The sequence below is a fragment of the Cupressus sempervirens genome, chromosome 6, assembly GCF_028749045.1.
Source record: "Cupressus sempervirens isolate cs-2001-9-10 chromosome 6, ASM2874904v1, whole genome shotgun sequence".
NCBI lineage: Eukaryota > Viridiplantae > Streptophyta > Pinopsida > Cupressales > Cupressaceae > Cupressus > Cupressus sempervirens.
The window spans coordinates 645,578,104-645,598,501 of NC_143123.1; the positions used below are offsets into that span (position 1 = coordinate 645,578,104).

The 20,398-nt window shown below is 36.3% G+C and overlaps 1 non-coding gene across 1 annotated transcript; it reads left to right on the top strand.

Moving 5' to 3' along the window:
* The first annotated feature begins 19,957 nt into the window (after nt 1–19,957).
* TRNAR-UCG (transfer RNA arginine (anticodon UCG)) lies at nt 19,958–20,031 on the top strand. The gene has a single exon. It is a non-coding gene; the product is annotated as a tRNA-Arg (tRNA).
* Nucleotides 20,032–20,398: the final 367 nt, after the last annotated feature.

Sequence of the window (20,398 nt, forward strand, 5' to 3'; positions counted from 1 at the left end):
TTCCAATTGAAGCTCTTGCCACTAGATTTTTGCATGGACTTTCAGTTTGGCCTTTGAAAACATAACCCTATCTGGATCCCTAATATCCTCATACTCAATGTACTCTTCCAATTCATTGATCCAGTCGATCAACTCATCTAGTTTTAGATTTCCTGAAAATACACCCACATCAATTGTAGGTCTTTTCCCAAACTTAGTAATGGCCCTGAAAAGAATTTCCTCTGCCTGATTCAAAACTTCTCTATCAAATTCCCCTTCTGGTCCAATTTCTTCTTCTTCATTATCATCCTCACTTTCGTCACCTATGGCAACATTTGTTACTCTACGGAGCTCCTCCTGCAACGCTTGTACCTATCTTTGGAGGGCTCTAACCTCCTCAAGATTAATAGCTCTGAACCTTCCACCATGCTCTCTTCATGGAGGCATCTTCTTAACTCAAACCCACAACCACATAGTCCAGGTGCAAACTACCTCATAGTCGGTGCTCTGTCTACACACTCAGGAAAACCAACTCTAATACCACTTGATGGGGACACTAGCTAAGCATAGAATGGACACAACAGAAAAGGAAAAATTGTATTAACTGTATAAATATTCTATTACATTTAGTACAGAGAAAATAGACTTCAAAACATGCCTTAAGGGCTTACAATAGTAATAATCTGGAGATAATTTCTCCTTTTAGTACCTCCTCTCAAACTCCACTTCGAATTGCCTTTTAAAATGCTAGAAATGTTCTTAAATAGACCTTAGAGGGTTAAGGATTAGGAGTACATTCTAGAAAGTGCTAGTTGGCATCTACTAACCAAATAGAAGGCTCTACAAGCTACGTTAGAAGTTGACACAAATCTAGAAGAATCCAAAAACGATAACCAAACTTTCGAGAGACATAACCGTAGCTCTGATTGACAAACCATTTACATTTTCAAAAAGCTCTCGAAGCACTCTATAGTGTTGTGGTCTAGCTTCGCTCATCCCCCATTTTTTGGCCCTTTTCAAGGTCATGTAATGCCCCTATCCTAACTTCAAATCATTCTTAGGATTTCTCCAGAAATCAAAAAACTGCGATAAGTTTCAAACCGTGGGGCCTTTTGACTTGATTTTTTTTCCAGAATTTTCTAAATTACAAGGACAATCATCGGGCCAATTTACACCTTCTAGTTCACCAAAATGATGCCTCAATTACATACTACTATTTTTTTGGCATTTACACGTATCCCAAAGTGTTCAAATACTCTATCTTAGAAAACTGATAGTGGAACTATGAGAGTTGGAACCTTTATTTGACCCAAATGGGTATCCAGAAATGAAAACACATGAAACAAAAACTAAGTCTAAGTACATTTTTTTTTTGGTTGACACAGGATTACCCTTATACCTCTGGATGCTCTTGCATCACATACATGCATTTATGTATGCATGCATGCATACATACATACATTGCATACATATCTATGCATTTATGCACTCATGCATGCATACATACATGCATTTATGTATGATGTATGCATACATACATACATCGCATCCATGCATAGATATATCTATGCATGCATGCATGCATACATACATTTATGTATGCATGCATGCATACACACATACATTGCATACATATCTATGCATGCATGCATGTATGCATAGATACATGTATTTATGGATGTATGCATGCACGCAGACATCCATCCATGCATGTATCTATGTATGCATGCATGTATACATAAATGCATGCATGTAAATATGTATTTATATGTATGTATGCATGCATCCATCCGTGTATACATGTATCCATCAATCCATATATGTATGTATGTATATGCAGCATGCATGCATGCATCCATTCATACATACATGTATCCATGTATATGCATCCATCCATACATACGTGTATTCATGTATATGCATGCATGCATACATACATGGATCTATCTATGTATGTATGCATGTACATGCATCCATCCATACATACATGTATCCATGTATATGCATGCATGCATGCATACATACACATATCTATCTATGTATGTATCCATGTAGATGCATTCATGCATACATACATGTATCCATACATGCATGTATCTATGTATGTACGCATGTATACATAGATCCATGCATGCATGTATATGTATGTACGCATGCATCCATCCATACATACATGTATCTATGTATATGCATGCATGTAAATGTATACGGATCTATCTATGTATGTATGCATGTACATGCATCCATCCATCCATACATGTATCCATGTATATGCATGCATGCTTACATACATGTATCTATTTATATGCATGCATGCTTCCATACATGCATGTATCTATGTATGTACGCATTTATACATAGATGCATGCATGTATGTATGCATGCATTCATCCATACATACATACATGTATCTATGTATATGCATGCATACATGCATGCATCCATTCATACATACATATATCCATATGCATGCATCCATCCATACATACATGTATCTATGTATATGCATGCATGTATCCATTCATACATACATGTATCAATGGATGTATACATACATGTATCTATCTATGTATGTATGCATGTACATGCGTCCATGTATATGCATGCATGCATACATACTTGTATCCATGGATATGCATGTACATGCATGTATGCATGCATGCATACATGCAAGATACATGCATATACATAGATACATTTAAGTATGGATGAATGCATGCATATACATAGATACATGTATGTATGTATGGATATGCATGCATGCATTCATACATGTATCTATCTATGTATTTATGCATGTACATGCATCCATCCATACATACATGTATCTATGTATATGCATGTATCTTGTATGTATGGATATGCATGCATGCATACATACATAGATGTATGTATGCATGCATGCATATATACACACACACACACACACACACATATATATATATATATATATGTATGTATGCAATGTATGTATGCATGCATGCATGCATACATCCATACATACATATATCTATGTATGTATGCATATATATGTAGAGGAATGCATGCATTGTAATGCCCCACCCGGAGATCTTTGGAAACAAGGATGAAATACAAGCCAAGATTTTTTTTTTTTTACAAGTATGAATGCACATGACAACATCATATAAGGATCACAACAATAGCAATGGAAGACATCACCAACATCCTGACAACCAATGAATCTCCAAACACCACTACCAAACTAACACACAAAAACAAAGACAACAATGAAAATGCACTTGATGAGGGCACAAGAAACAACCACTCATCAACAAAACACCAAGCTGGGATAAAATGCAAAAACCTAAAATTTGGCTAAGCTTGAAATCCTGAAGCCCTACAAATTGACTAAGTCTGAATTTTTGAAGCCCTAAAATTTCCTAGAATCTCTAACTTATCTCCGAGAGGTCTGAAACCTATCTCAAAAGGTTCGTCGTATATATTAAATCCCAAGAGACAACAATAGAACACAAAAAATTGCAAAGATCAAAAACCACTAGAATACAAAATGTAACAACATAGGGTCGAAGAATGTCCAAAAGGGTATCCAAAAAAACTCACAAAAAGATCCGATCACAAAGAAAAGTTCCCACTAATGGCACGCACAAGTTTTTCACACAATTGTGTGACACTTTTTACTAATGGAGGGCGACACTTCTCCTTAAGGCGTGCAACACTCTTCCAGTGTCGTATGACATTGCTCAAGATGGCATGCGACACTTTTTAGCATCGTACAACATTTCTCAAGAAGGCGTGTGACACTCTTCCAGTGTCGTATGACATTTCTCAAGAAGGCGTGCGATACTTTATAGTGTCGTACGACATAGTTTGCATGGGCGTGTGGTACATTTTTAATGTTGTACCATGCTGAACAAATGTGGCCCATAAAAATAGGAAAACACTCCCAGAAGCACAAAAGATCAAAAAAGAGTGAAGAACCTCCACACTAGGGAGTACCAGATCCACAAAGGCTCGAGGAATGAACACTCGAGTGTAAGAACAACACAGATAGAAGAACATCTATCCATCTAAACTACAACAACAAAGAACACATTGAAATAAACATCGCAGTGAACTGACCAAATTGTCATTACTATCATAATAGGGACGTCACTACTAAAACATGCACAATAACAGCATAAGAAAATCTAACATGCTGGTGATAACACATAAGATAATCCTACAATAGATAACATCACCTATCACATGCTAAAAAGCAGTAAGCAACAGATATACTACTAAAGAAAACCACATCATCTAATCATATGCTAAACATCATAATAAGGGAATGCGCCAAATAAAATAACATTACGTAAACATGATATACAAGCATCTCAATGAAAGCATAAATCACAAGAAAGCATATTACGAGACTCAAAGTACCAAGTGAAGACATCTAGCAATGGTCGCACTAGGACAAAAGATTGTCTCTGTACACCGATCCCTAGTAGTGGTGAAGGTAGCTATGTCTCCCAACCATGTGGCACCCATAGGTCCACACCTGCCATGCTGATGGAGATAATGATCCAACCACAAATATAGAAAATAACATCCAAGGCTAACACTCACGCCAAATAGTATGATGGTTGCAACCAAGAACCTAAGACAATGCAAGGGGTACACAAACCATGATCGTCGAGCTACGAGATAGAAGCCCCCTCCACATGCTACCCTACCCTACCCATGCTCATCCTACAATAAGTGCCTGTGGGCATGCATACTCCCATCCCAACCCTAATGATCATACCTTTCGAAAAATCCATGAAAGATTGAGCCTCGCAAGTCACCCAACAAATGTACACGCACGTACTCGTGTGTGGTGCACCACCATCACAAAGGTCATGACACAAAGAAAGGAATGAAAACACAATGCAAAGAGAACACCCAACTAAAAGTAACACTTGAAGGACAGATTCTACATGAATCCCAAAGCCAATAAAATCATACATCATGAAATGATTCAACCGGCCTCAATCTGAAAGTATGGATTCTACACGAATCCCAATGATGTAACAAGATCAAACATTATGAACTCACTCAACCAACCTAAATCCGAGAGTATGGATTCTACACGAATCCTAGCGTTCACGAAACAAAAGCAAGGGTCCAAAAGAAACCATAACAGGTAACAAACCACTCAACCGAACACAAAGTCGGGAGTATGGGTCCAACATGCATCCCAATGCAACAAAAGGTGCAATAGTGGTCTGATTGATATCCAAATGGATCATCTAGGTCTACGACCCACATTGTGCAAAGAAAACCTTAAAAAGTAGGATGGCACACAAAATGAGGTAAAAACTTCAAAAATTTAGAAAACTTCAAAATTAAAACCCATTTGGCCTTTGGGTTCAAAAACTCGAAAAATCCAAAAATAAATGGAATCGAACACCATATGCAAAAATGGCCAGTATAACGGCGTAAAATCCTAAACCCTCATCTCGAAAAATAGAGAAATGTTCATACCCGCCCAACCGGGTAGAACTAACATACAAAAATGGAGGGGAACACTAGTTCTCAGCCTCCAAAAAAATGGCTACCAAAAATAGAAGCAGAAACAGAGCAGAAAAAATAAAACAAGAAAGCCCTACCTCACAACCAAAAGGGCAAAATAGAAAATTGAACTAGAAAATAAAATGCTCGCAGAAGTGGCTGAAAATCATAGCAATTCAAGGTTTCCCTGAGCTGCATCCAATGAGCTCAACCTCGCGACGATTCCATGCCCCTAGCTCCCACAAAGAACAAATCAGTAAATCCTCATGAAGAGGATTTTGGGTTTTACTCTCCAACTTTCCAATTTGAAAGTGAGAAGTGAGGAATTAAATTCCTCTTTGGAAACTTATTCACTTTTTGGGTGAATAATCGATTAGGGCATTTAACCAGCCAATCTAGTTAAACCCGAGTTGACCCAAATGAAAACAGGCTATTCCTATAAATAGGAATTTATCTATGACAAAGCTACAAGAAATTAAAACAAATCAATTAAAGAGCTCTAAAATCCAAAAACACAAAAATCTCCTTAATAACTTTCACGAAAATGCAAACCTCTAAATGCACAGACACGCTTACTAGTCTAATCACATAATGCAAATGAGTTTAGATTTAATGATCACTGAAAGGTCTAATTTAAACCTTTTAATAAAGGATATGTTGACCATATAAGGATGACATTGGTAAAATATGAATGGTTGAATCACTATCTCCATGTGCCACTGCCAGGGATATAAATCCTGCACACTAAACAACACAATTAAGTGCAATTGCATATAATAACATATCCAAAGCAATAAATTCATTAAATCACCTAATTTAACCATTTATTTAATTATATTAAAATAACCTATTTATATCAATCATGTTCACATAAAGCATAAAAATGCAAGAATGAAATAAATAACCATAGCGTTAAATCCATCACATAACCTAATCAGAGGTATGTCCTAAAACAAGATAACCAGGTATCATCATAAAACACACTGTCATGTCAAAATGGCATTACCATGCAATATGATTAATTGAACAACATAGTAGTCTAAAATCTATGATACTAAAATCAAAGAGTAACATCTAACCCTCGGGTCATCTCAAATGTAAAGCATCACATGAGTAACAAATATCTCTCTAATTAGAAATATAACAAGGTAAATGTCCGCAACACATAACCAAAGAATCCAATGAGAGAAACCCATTTAATTACTTACACATTTAATAATGATTGATTACACTGCATTAAAAAGGCACTTAAAACACATAAGCAACCACAGTCACAAACATGACTAACCATTGGTATAGGAACCTAGTCCAGTGTAGCGTGGTAACAAGTACACAGTGCAATCTTTGCACACATCTCAAGGTAATCACCGAACAACCTCATGATACCACATCAATCTTGGTAACCACTAGCACAAACCTCAGTGAATCATAAACCACATCATAATCTCAAAGATCAATGAAAAGCATAATCAAAGAAACTAATATAGAAACATAAATGATCCCATCACAACAAAAGATCATCAAGGTTGCATCCATTAGGATGACTTACAAAAGTCAAATGCGAGAGGCACTACATCATCCCCCCCAAAGACTAGGCTTACTCTTGGATGCCTGCAATCCAAGAATAGAAACCAAACACACCAAGAAACAAATCAAAAGTGAGCAATAGGAATGACTCAACAACTATCTACAAGTCAAACCCAAATCACTCCAACATTCTCATACCATCACATTAACTCCAAAATAGGTTAACCACAAGAGAATGGGTGTCACACAGACACAAGGCCCTCCAACAAGGAACCTTCTATGCACTAGGAAAAACCATCTAGCCATAAAATCAATAATACAAGGTAAGGAACAAGCAACTCTACCTTGTCAACAGGTGCTCAACCATGACATGCACCAGCCACGTGACCACAAAACCAGGTCAAAACACTAAGCACTTCCAACAAAAGTTGGAATCATGGGGAATAACCATCCCAAACTTCCCAAGAATACTATCATGTCACACATTACTATTTTGGAATCCACGTAAACTCACCCTTAGAACAAAGAGGATGAAAGTTTACCAACAAAAGGACACACTCCAAAAGACTACTCACCACCAAGTGTAGGAGCACAACACCTCTCCAAGGTATAAAAGCTCAACTATCACTAGGAACTAGGGTAACACAACCCAACCAGACAAGATATCACCTTTCCACAAGGTTGCACATACTTTTGTCAGTAGACGCAATCATGAAATGTTTGCATACCAACTTACGAGATGGTAACATGTGTCCAATGATAGCATGTCCCTCTAGCATAATGCTAAGAAAACTACACCCAATCTACCGCTAAACTTAATCTCTACCCTCAAGTCAACAGTTAACGAGAAAAATTGATTGAGACAATCCACCTAAAGATATAAGCTTAGGGAGAAGGATACTGTAGAGTATTAGGACTGAGAGGGAGTCTCTCTCTCAACCTCTACACTAAAAATTCCATGGTGCATTAGGAAACTCACAATTTCACCAACCATCAACATACTCACCAGAAAGCACTAACTGAGCTAGTGGGATAACCACACTAGCCTACTCTCACAAGAGAGAAAAGGATATAGAGGTGTGCCCAAGATAATGTCCAAGAAGGAGAATCTAGACTCATCAAAGAACTGAGTCACTCCCAAAAGTCAAGGCAACATCAACCTTGAGCAAGGAATGCTCACAAACCACACTTCACCTCACCAGGGTGGTTCTGTGCAAAAGGAAACAAAAAAACCCAAGCACGACCTCTAGCAAGTACCTAGTAGATTATGAAGACAAGATAACTCTTCCATACAAATATCATGAAGAGTTAAACTTCTCCAATGGCCATAAATATGATATGTCATGATGAAATTTGCCTCTACTCAAAAAGGTACTCGGAACATCAATCAGCAACTCCAGAAGCCATAGCTTTCACGTCCGAACTCAGATTGAATCCATTTGAAAAGCATCAAAAGGATATTGAGAAGGACTACAACATGAAGAAGCTAAGAGAGATCTAAGAACTACGATTGAGTCACCACTCAAAACAAAACCACAAAGGCAAAAATAACAGTCTTGGCCACCAAGACAAGCAACGGAGAAAATGTCCAAAACCACTCAAGAACACACATGCCCAAAAAACATATGACATGGAAAGAAAGGTAATTCACACATTGAAACCATTATTACTCCTCTTTCATATTTTCATTAATTAAACATAATATAAGCACTAATGCACAATGAAAATGAAAGGTTTTTCAAGCAAGGGCTCAAGAGTCACTTTCCTTAAATCAGGTACATATCTTTCAATTTCTTTAAGAATACACTACGTTTACTCATCTTTTAAACCATTCAATAAAAATAAAAAATTTAAATCTAGCAAAGACACACTAGCATGTTCTCCATGATATTATCCCTTGAACGTACTACTAGAGGTTCGAGATGAACATGATAGAGTCACAACACACAACTGGGCAGCAATAAAACACATCCAAAATAGTCATCATGAAACATAATCAAGAAGCCCAAATGGGGGAATTATCAATTCCAGCAGTAAGTACCAAAAAGAGCTCATTTAAACAATAAGTCAAATGTGACAACTGTAACAAAGAGAGCGATAGATAAAATTTGATGACTACTCCAAGAGAGGAAAATACTGAAAACCAATACTAGCCCAACAACATGAGGAAAGTACCTCCAGCCAAATAAAATAAGGCATCAAACAAATCACATTATAGGTGATGACTGAGTACAGTCACACAAGAGGGATAAATCACCACACAATGCTAAGGAATACATCATCCTAGCATTGTTAGAGAACACACTCACACACATCAAGCAGTATACCATTAGTAAACTCATGCATATACAGACAACAATAATTTCCACAATTATTTTCCTTGCAATGCAACATTTAAATATTCAACAATTAATGCAAATTTTCATATGCTTAAGAAGTAATCAGATTGGCGACTTAAGTCATTAACCCAATGATATAATGCAAACCTACTCTTTGCAATGATTCACAATAAAAATTCATTTTCAATGAAAGGAACCATTTTATTATTATAATCAACAAAATAAAGAATCACAATAAGATTCATCTATTTACATACAATAAGGAGAAAACAGGGAAACAATGCACCTTACTCTACAAGGAGAAACAAAAAGCAGCACTCAAAGCCAACACATGCACACCAATCAGTGGTTCCATCCAAAGAGGTTGTAGTGCCTCTCCCATTTGACTTTTGTAAGTCATCCTGATGGATGCACCCTTGCTGATCTTTTGTTGTGATGGATCATGATTGTGACCCTGAGTGGTCTACACTATTGAGGTGTTTGGATTTATGTTTCTTTATCAGTTGCGTTGATTATGCTTTTGTCTGATCTTTGAGATTATGATGTGATTTTTTGGTTAACTGAGGTTTGTGCCAGTGGTTACCAGGATCGATGTGGTATCATGAGGTTGTTTCATGATTACCTTGAGATGTGTACAAAGATTGCACTATGTTCTTTTTACCATGCTACATTGGACTAGGTTCTTGTAGCAGTGGTTAGTCATGTTTATGACTGTGTTTTCTTATGTACTTTAAATGCCTTTTTAATATAGAATAATCAATATTTATTAAATGCTTAAGTAATTAAATGGATTGTTCATGTGAGATTATTTGGTTATGTGTTACCTTGTTTTATTTTGATTTGAGAGATATCTGTTCTTATGTGATGTTTTACATTTGAGATGACCTAAGGGTCAAATGTTACTCTTTGATTCTAGTATCATAGATATTAGAATACTATGCTATTCAGTTAATCATATTGCATGATGATGCTATTTTGAGATGACAACGTGTTTTATGATGATATCTGGTTATCTGGTATTTGGACATACCTCTGATTTTGCTATGTGATGGATTTAATGCTATGGTTATTTACTTCATTCTTGCGTTGTTATGCAAACGTGAGTGATGTAAATAGATTGTTTTAATATAATTAAATAAATGGTTAAATTAGGTAATTTAACACGTTATTGATTCAGCTATGTTATTATATGCAATTGCACTTGATCATGTTGTTTAGTGTGCAGGATTTATATCCCTGGTAGTCGCACATGGAGTTAGTGATTCAGCCTTTCATATTTTACCAATTTCGTCCTTGTATGGTCGATGTATCCTTTATTAAAATGTTTAATTTAAACCTTTTGGTGATTATTAAATCCGAACTCATTTGCATTATGTGATTAGACCAGTAAGCGTGTTTGTGCTTTTAGAGGTTCGCACTATCGCAAAAGTTATTTAAGGAGATTTATGTGTTTTTGGGTTTTTGGGCTTTTTAATTGATTTATTTTAATTTTTGGCAGCTTTTCCATAGATGAATTCCTATTTATAGGAATAGCCTATTTTCATTTGGGTCAATTAGAGGTTTAACTAGATTGGCTTGTTAAATGCCCTAATCGATTATTCACCTGAAAAGTGAATAAGTATCCAAAGAGGAATTTAATTCCTCACTTCTCACTTTCAAATTGGAAAGTTAGAGAGTAAAACCCAAAAATCCTCTTCATGAGGATTTAATGTTTTGTTCATTGTGGGAGCTACAAGCATGGGATTGTCACGAGGTTGGGCTCGTTGGATCTAGCTTGGGGAAACCTTGGATTGCTGCGATTTTCAGCTACTTCTGCGAGATATTTATTTTATGGTTCAGATTCCTGTTTTGCCCTTTTGGCTGTGAGGTAGGGCTTTCCTGTTTTATTATTTCTACTCCGTTTTTACTTCTGTTTTTGGTAGCCATTTGTTTCGAGGCTGAGAACTAGTTTTCCCCTCCGTTTTTGTATGCTAGTTCTACCCGATTGGGCGGGTATGAACATTTCCCAATTTTTTGGGATGAGGGTTTGGGATTTTACGCCGTTATGCTAGCCATTTTTGCATACGGTGTTCGATTTCATTTATTTTTGGATTTTTGGGGTTTTTGAACCCAAAGGACAAATGGGTTTTAATTTTAAAGTTTTCCAAATTTTTGGAGTTTTTACCTCATTTTGCGTGCCACCCTATTTTCTCGGGTTTTCTTGGCACAATGTGGGTCGTGGACCTTGATGATCTATTTGGATATCAGTCAGACCACTTTTGCACTTTTATGTTGCATTGGGATGTGTGTTGCATCTATACTCCTGATGTTGTGTTCGATTGAGTGATTTTATACTTGTTATGGTTTTTGTTGGACCATTGCTTTTGTTTCATGAACGCTAGGATTCGTGTAGAATCTATACTCTTGGATTGAGACTGATTGAGTGAGTTCATGATGTTTGGTCTTGTTATATCATTTGGATTCGTGTAGAATCCATACTCTCGGATTGAGGCTGATTGAGTGATTTCATGATGTATGATTTTATTGGCTTTGAGATTCCTGTAGAATTTGTCCTTCCCGTGTTGCTTTCAGTTGGGTGTTTTCTTTGCATTGTGTTCTCATTCCTGTCCTTGTGTTATGATCTTCGTGATGGTGGTGCACCACACATGAGTACATATACGTACATTTTTTGGGTGACTTGCGAGGCTCGATCTTCCGTGGATTTGTCGAAAGTTATGATGATTGGGGTTGGGATGGGAGTATGCATGCCCACGGGCACTTGTCATAGGATGAGCATGGGTAGGGTAGGGTAGCATATGGAGGGGGCTTCTATCTCGCAGCTTGGTGACCTTAGTCCCATAGGGTTGGCAGAGGAAGTTTTAAATAAGTGATAACTAAATAAAATGTGTGACTGGTAATAAAACTTAAGATAATAAAATGGTTTTTTTGTATATTGGCCTTCCGTTGAGGGAGTTGAGCTACACAGTGTATTGGCCTTCCGTTGAGGGAGTTGAGCTACATAGATCCGAGCTTGGGCTTGTCGATGCCAAACGACTCTCCATGATGTCAGCCCCTACTTAGTAGCCTTTTGAGTGTCTGACCAGGACCTGTACTCCTTGCATTGTCTTAGGTTCTTGGTTGCAGCCATCATACTGTCTGGCGTGAGTGTTAGCCATAGATGTTCTTTTGTGTGTTTATGGTTGGATCATTATCTCCATTAGTAGGGGGGGTGTGGACCTATGGGTGTGACATGGTTGGGAGGCGTAGCTACCTTCACCACTACTAGGGATCGGTGTACAGAGACAATCTTTTGTCCTAGTGCAACCATTGTTGGATGTCTTTACTTGGTGCTTCGGGTTCTAAAGTATGCTTTCTTGTGATTTATTCTTTCATTGGGATGCTTGTATATCATGTTTAGATGATGTTATTTTATTTGGTGCATTCCCTTATTATGATGTTTAGCATATGATTAGATGATGTGATTTGCTTTAGTAGTATATATGTTGCTTACTATTGTTTAGCATGTGATAGGTGATGTTATCTACTGTAGGATTATCTTATGCATTATCACTAGCATGTTAAATTTTCTTATGCTGTTATTATGCATGTTTTAGTAGTGACGTCCCTATTATGATAGTACTGACAATTTGGTCGGTGGCTTGGGATGTTATGCGCGGGGGATGGCTAGGATCCACGATGGTCTTATGATGCTATTGACGGTTGAGAGGAACCGTGCACTTAGTTTGGTTGTTTTGTTCCTAAGATGTATTTCTATACATTGCGATGTTAGTTTTTTTCTTTGCGATGTTTATTTTAGTGGGTTCTTCGCTGCTGTAGTTTAGATGGATAGATGTTCTCCTTTCTGTGTTGTTCTTGTGCTCGAGTGTTCATTCCTTGAGCCTTTGTGGATCTGGTACTCCTTGGTGTGGAGATTCTTTTGTCGATTTTTCCCCATTTTTTAGTTCTAGAAGTGTTTTTACTTTCTATGCATGACATTTGTTCAGCATTGTGCAACACTGATAAAGTATCGCATGCCCATAGAAAGAATGTCGTACGATACTATAAAGTGTCACACGCATTACTGGAGAAGTGTCGTACGACACTAGAAGAGTGTCGCATGACTTTATGAGAAATGTCGTGCGATACTTTTCCAATATCTCATGCCTTCTTGAGAAGTGTCGTACGCAGTAAGGGAGAAGTGTCGCCCTCCCTTAGTGAAAAGTGTCGCATGCCTTTTGGTTAAAACCTATGCGTGCCAATAGTGGGCACTTTTTTTAGTGTTCTGATCTTTTAGAGAGTTGATCTAGATACCCTTTTGGGTGTTCTTCAAGCCTATCTTGTTGCATTTTGAATTTAGGAGGTTTCTTTCGAAATTCAATTTTTAGGTTTTTGTTGTAGTCTTTCGGGGTTTAAAATATATCGTTTAAGTATAATTTGACGTATATTTAAGATATATTTTAATATATGTGACAAATTGTTTGAGATAGGTTTCAGACCTCTCAGAGATAAGCTATGGATTCTAGGAAATTTCAGGGCTTCAGAAATCTAGACTTAGCCAATTTTCAGGGCTTCAGGATTTCAGGCTTAGCCAAATTTTGAGATTTTGCATTTTACCCAAGCTTGTTGTTTTGTTGATGAGTGGTCATTTCTTGTGCCCTCATCTTGTTGTGGTGGTTTTTGGCTTTTTCTTGGGTGTGTTAGTTGGGTAGTGGCGTTCGGAGATTCGTTGGTTGTCAGGATTGTGTTGAAGTCTTCCGTTGCGATCTTTGTGATCCTTGTATGATGTTGTCTTGTGCATTCATACTTGTAAAAAAAAATATCTTGGCTTGATTTGAATCCTTGTTTCCAAGGATCTCCGGGCAGGGCATTATAGAGGTTCACACAAGCAACCAACCAAACAAGGCACATCGATCTGCTAACCAAACTAGGAAGACTCGCTTCCTTCTCCACACACTGCTCTAGTTGCATCTACTGCACAAGCAATTCCATCACGAGTAGATATCAAAGCAACAAAGATCATGAGTTCTCACCAAGACACTCACACTCAACCAATGCAGCAACAACTACATGGGCAACATAAATATAGAGATCCTAATGTTTGAACATGGGCTTTGATACTAGATGTAATGCCCCACCCGGAGATCCTTGGAAACAAGGATGAAATACAAGCCAAGAATTTTTTTTTTTTTACAAGTATGAATGAACATGACAACATCATACAGGGATCACAATGATCGCAATGGAAGACTTGACCACCATCTCGGCAACCAATGAATCTCGAAACGCCACTACCAAACTGACACACACAAACAAAGCCAACAATGACAACGCACTTCATGAGGGCACAAGAAACAACCACTCATCAACAAATCAGCAAGCTAGGATAAAATGCAAAAACTTGAAATTTGGCTAAGCCTAAAATCTTGAAGCCCTGAAAATTGGCTAAGTGTGGATTTTTGAAACCCTGAAATTTCCTAGAATCTTTAACTTATCTCCGAGAGATCTGAAACCTATCTGAAACTTAACTTGGCTACTAAGTAGGGACTAACATCATGGAGAGTCGCTTGGCATCAAAAACCCCAACCTAGGACTTGTGCATATTCAACATCCCTCAACGGAAAGGCTCTAGCACCCCAAACCTTTTTATTATCTTAAGTTTTATTATCATTCACACATTTTATTTAATTATCACTTATATAAAGCTTCCTCTGCCAACCCATGATGCCATGATCATTGAGCTGCAAGATAGAAGCCCCCTCCATATGCTACCCTACCCTACCCATGCTCATCCTATGACAAGTGCCCATAGGCATGCATACTCCCATCCCAAACCCAATGATCATAATTTTCGGCAAATCCATTAAAGATCAGGCCTCGCAAGTCACCCAACAAATGTACGTGCATGTACTTGTGTGTGGTGCACCACCATCATGAAGATCATAACACAAGGATAGGAATGAAAACACAATGCAAAGAAAACACCCAACTGAAAGCAACACGGGAAGGATAGATTCTACACGAATCCCAAAGCCAATAAAATCATACATCATGAAATCACTTAACCAGCCTCAATCTGAGAGTATGGATTCTACATGAATCCCAATGATGTAACAAGACCAAACATCATGAACTCACTCAAGCGACCTCAATCTGAGAGTATGGATTCTACACAAATCCTAGCATTCATGAAACAAAAGCAAGGGTCCAAAAGAAACCATAATAGGTAACAAACCACTCAACTGAACACAAAGTCGAGAGTACAGGTGCGACACGCATCTTAATGCAACAAAAAGTGCAATAGTGGTTTGACTAATATCCAAACAGATCATCCAAGTCCACGACCCACATTGTGCCAAGAAAATCTGAAAAAACAGGGCGGTACGCAAAATGAGGTAAAAACTCCAAAAATTTGGAAAACTTCAAAACTAAAACCCATTTGGCCTTTGGGTTCAAAAACCCCAAAAATCAAAAAAATAAATGAAATCAAACACCGTATGCAAAAATGGCTAGCATAACGGCATAAAATCCCAAACCCTCATCTCGAAAAATAGGGAAATGTTCATACCCACCTAATCAGGTAGAACTAACATACAAAAATGGAGGGGAACACTAATTCTCAGCCTCCAAACAAATGGCTACCAAAAATAGAAGTAGAAACGGAGCAAAAAAAATAAAATAGGAAAGCCCTACCTCACATCCAAAAGGGAAAAACAAAAAATTGAACCAGAAAATAAAACGCCCGTAGAAGTGGCTAAAAATCTGTTATGCCCAAAAATTCAAAGCAAAAATACACCAATTTTTTTTTTCTAAAATACTAATAATTAAACCCACTAAGTTGATAGTTTTAAATTAATTTAAAACACATGTACATTGCAAGACGTTCAATACTTTTCCCTTAATAGTGTCTTGACAATATCATAAAATTTTATGACCAATTATTATGAATAGATCGTTAAAACTGAGCATTCGTTATTACTTTACTTTTAAACAAATATACAATTTGCCATTTACTTTTAAACAATTATACAATTTCGTTTATATTAACTTTTAAATTAAAACTAATTATTTCTCTGAAGGTAAATACTAACATATTTATTAAATCTAATATAACAACATTTATTAAATACAAGCTAATATTATCTAATCAATATAGTTAATTAAATCATAAACAATAATTCTACATTATTTTAAATCAATCCATCCTCTTAATACTTACCCCATAATTAACATAATACCAAACAATAATCTTAGAAGTCTTAAGCCAAATAATACAACCAATAACAAAGTTAATTAATTTTCAAATGAATTCTAACACTATTATAAATCTAACAATTAATGATCCAAAACACATATACTAAATACCCTTTTTACTAAAAATTACTATGATTAACAACATATCCTAACAAAACATCTGAACTAAGCTAGATCTAACTATCTCCAAGACTTAAAAGCTAAACAAATAAATAAAAATTAATTAATAGAAATTAAATAAATAAATTACTAAAATATGAAACTACTAAAAAAAATTAAACTCACCTATACTAATTCCTTCTTCCCTAAACATGCAAATCTATTCTCAACCTTCAAACTAATATTAAACCTAAACTTTCTACCACTTACCCAAAATTCCTACCAATAAAAAAAAATCATTAACTAAATTATAATCTACAATGATTCTCTTTTCTAACAATAAAACTTAACTATACTAACTACTGAATTGTATTTATTACTAACTTACTACATCCCATGGCACTAAGACCAAGGTGGGTGGCTTGGGCAAGGTATGATTTTTAAAACATTATAACATCCCTTGTGTTTTGCGTGAAAGACAACTCCTTTGAAGTTGAGCGCCTAATATGGGATTACCATTTAATGTGTGCTTCCTCCCTTAGGCACCTAGTACTTAGAGCAGCGGGTCTAACATAAAGTTAGAATGGTGTGCTGCGCCACATGCGTTTCAAAGCCCTAGAAGATAGACGCTTGGGCTAGTGTAAAAAGAGTTTAAATTTATTTATTGTGTTACCTAGATTTTGTTGGTTGGTATGGTGATGCTTTCTAGGGTAGCACCTAGTATTGAGGGGATGGGTGACTTAGGTTCTATAATAGTCTTGGTCTAGTTTTAGAACATATCTCAATGCATTTTAATTGAAGGAGATGTGACAGAGGTCACATGACACATATGAGCCTTCACTTTCAACTTAGGTTTTAAGCATTAGTTGCTCTTAAAATTTATAATAAGCTATTATTATTTAATGTACTATACTTTTGGGAATATTCTCCTTATTATTTTAATAGTCTGTAATCTTGAGTGAATTACTTTTCCTTGCTCCATACAAATTCCAGAAAGAAAATGTGCATCTACAGCCAACCTTTCTTATAGAATTTTAAGCTAAGTCCAATGAGTAGGTATTTCCTTCTATGCCATCAAGGTGATGAATCAATGAGTTTTCTATTATCGATGCAGGCTAGGGATTCATTGTTTTAGATCACCCAAATGTTTATATTCCATTACTAATCTTCCAAAGGATAAACACATTCTCATGAGAGGTTAACTTTCTATTAAGCAAGATATATCTCCATCTAAACATATATATGAACTATTCAAAACTTGATTCTTTCGTTGCATCACAATTCATAATAGTGAATCATAAAATTAAATCATATACATTGAAAGACAATTAACTTGTTACATGAGCCACCATAAATCGAATGTAATGTTAAAACTATTATTCAAAATATAATTATGACTATTTTCTAAACAAGAAACCCTCTCATATATCATTGAGAAGGTAAACAACTCCTCCCATTCCAATTGAAAACTAGACTCTTACAACACAATGCAATTAGTTATGAGAAACTCCAAATTATTTTCTCTGCCCATGAACTCATACATCACAGTGGTATATACAAATGGAGATTTTCTTTTGTAGCTCAATACACAAAACAAAAAGAGCAGGAACTATACAAATACTACATTTGATGCCATGAAAAAACAATATCTCCTTCCAACAAGACATATCCCTTCTTCTCTACTATGCAATCATTCATTGCAACCATATGATTAATATGGAGAGTTCTCCATTGTAGTTACAAGAAAAATGACAAGTTTTATCTTCATGAAACGTACATGAGATGATCATACCAAGCTTGTTTCCATTGCTCCCTTGAGCACAAAATCTGCATATGCACCATAACAAAACAACAAGGACCATGGGTGCTTTCCACCCAACCATAGGCCTCAAAGAGACCACCCTCGTGCTAGGGGAACAAGGCTCGAACCAAGTTACACACACATACATCAAAAAATTTTGCATGAAGACACAACACAAAATACAATCAACACCCTTCCATGGCTTGGACAATGATTCACCATTAGAATCATAAAACGTTGGGTGAAGGTGGGCTCTTCAAGGAGGAGAAATTTTAACATCATAAGTATCATATTGCCAATGCATTTTGCCTCTCAAGGCCACCACAAAATAAACAACATATTATCACTGCATTGCCTCTCAAGGCCTCCAAGACAACCATCTTCTCCTCATGTGGGACATGGGAAGATAAATTGCAAATAGCTTGAGCCTAGTGAACCAAAATACAATTACCAAAATGAATTTATCTCATAAAGGTTGATATTTTGAAATTTTCTTTGGTCAAATGTAGATTTCCATATTGTTGTCAAGACCATAATGTATTATGATGTTTAAACTAGAACCTGATGTTACTAAACATTAATGTCTTGTGATTTTACTGGAGAAGGATGTGCAAAAGACATGCAGAAGAATGTGTAGAACTCATTGGCAAGAGCCTCTCGCCAAACACAAAAAAAGCTCACCAGCCCTAATCGCTAATGTGAGGAAAACAAAGGATTCATTAAGAACTGGCTTTATGGCCTCTTTCTTCTCTGTGTGTACCAAGGTTGAAGTATCTGAAATGAAGAGTGTGAATGCAAAATATGTTGATAATTCCTCACAGCGCAAACACATTCACCCACCACGATGTCCACTAGGGTGTGATCATGACAAGTTAAAACATAAGGGAGAAACATCTTCTATCACTGTAAGATAAGCATCCAATTATGGTGCAACCACATGGATTGTTGAAATAAAAGTAGTGGAAGAACTATAATTTGTTGGCATTTAGATTGCTCTCCTATTCATGGGAATTAAAATTTGTTTTCCTTTAAGTTGCTTTCTAATTCAGGTGTATTCCTACTACCATAGATATTTTGTGCCTATATATTGAGAAATATACTGATTTGGGGCTAGTTTGTTTAATCAAAAAGTGTTTAAGATGGAGGAATTTAATGATCTCTAAGGTTTTCCAAGATTCTCAAATTACCAACAAAGTAAAATTCCCATTATCTAAGTAACCAAAAATGTGTCCTCCATCTTAAAGAGAATTATTGGTCACCAACTTCTAATCTCTATATTTTCAGCCTTAGGAATGAATTTGATGTTTCATTTTTCACAATTATTTGAAGAGAAGTAGTTATATAAGCCTCATTATATACCTACAAAATGTTGAGAGCAATTGTGTCCCATAGAATTATAATAGGCATTAAAATGATAGTCAACATAAAATGTAACAAAAACTTAATTTGGCCACAACAATCATCACAGGGCCGCATATCACAGTGGATTAGCGCGTTTGACTTCGGATCAAAAGGTCGTGGGTTTGACTCCCACTGTGGTCAAGTTTGTCAAAATGAATTTTATCATTTCATTTTTGACATGTTTCTCAAAGTTTGCTACAAAATGCGAGCACTGCTCTGCTTTCTATGAGTTTAAAGCTCTTCTTGTAGCACGGTCTTAGGTGACACTATCAATATGGCTCTTTCCTTATCTTTTGCAACTAGTTTTCTGAATGACTAGAGGATTGTTTTAAAATGTTTATGTTACCATATATGCAAAGGTAGTGATAGTGAAATGCATATTGATGTTTGTTCATTTGTACATATTCATAGATATATGCCATATCTTAATAGAATAATTGTTTACCCTAAATGTCTACTGAAAGTCCTGTTGTTTGCCTCTTTTGCTCTGCAGTCATTAAAAGACTTG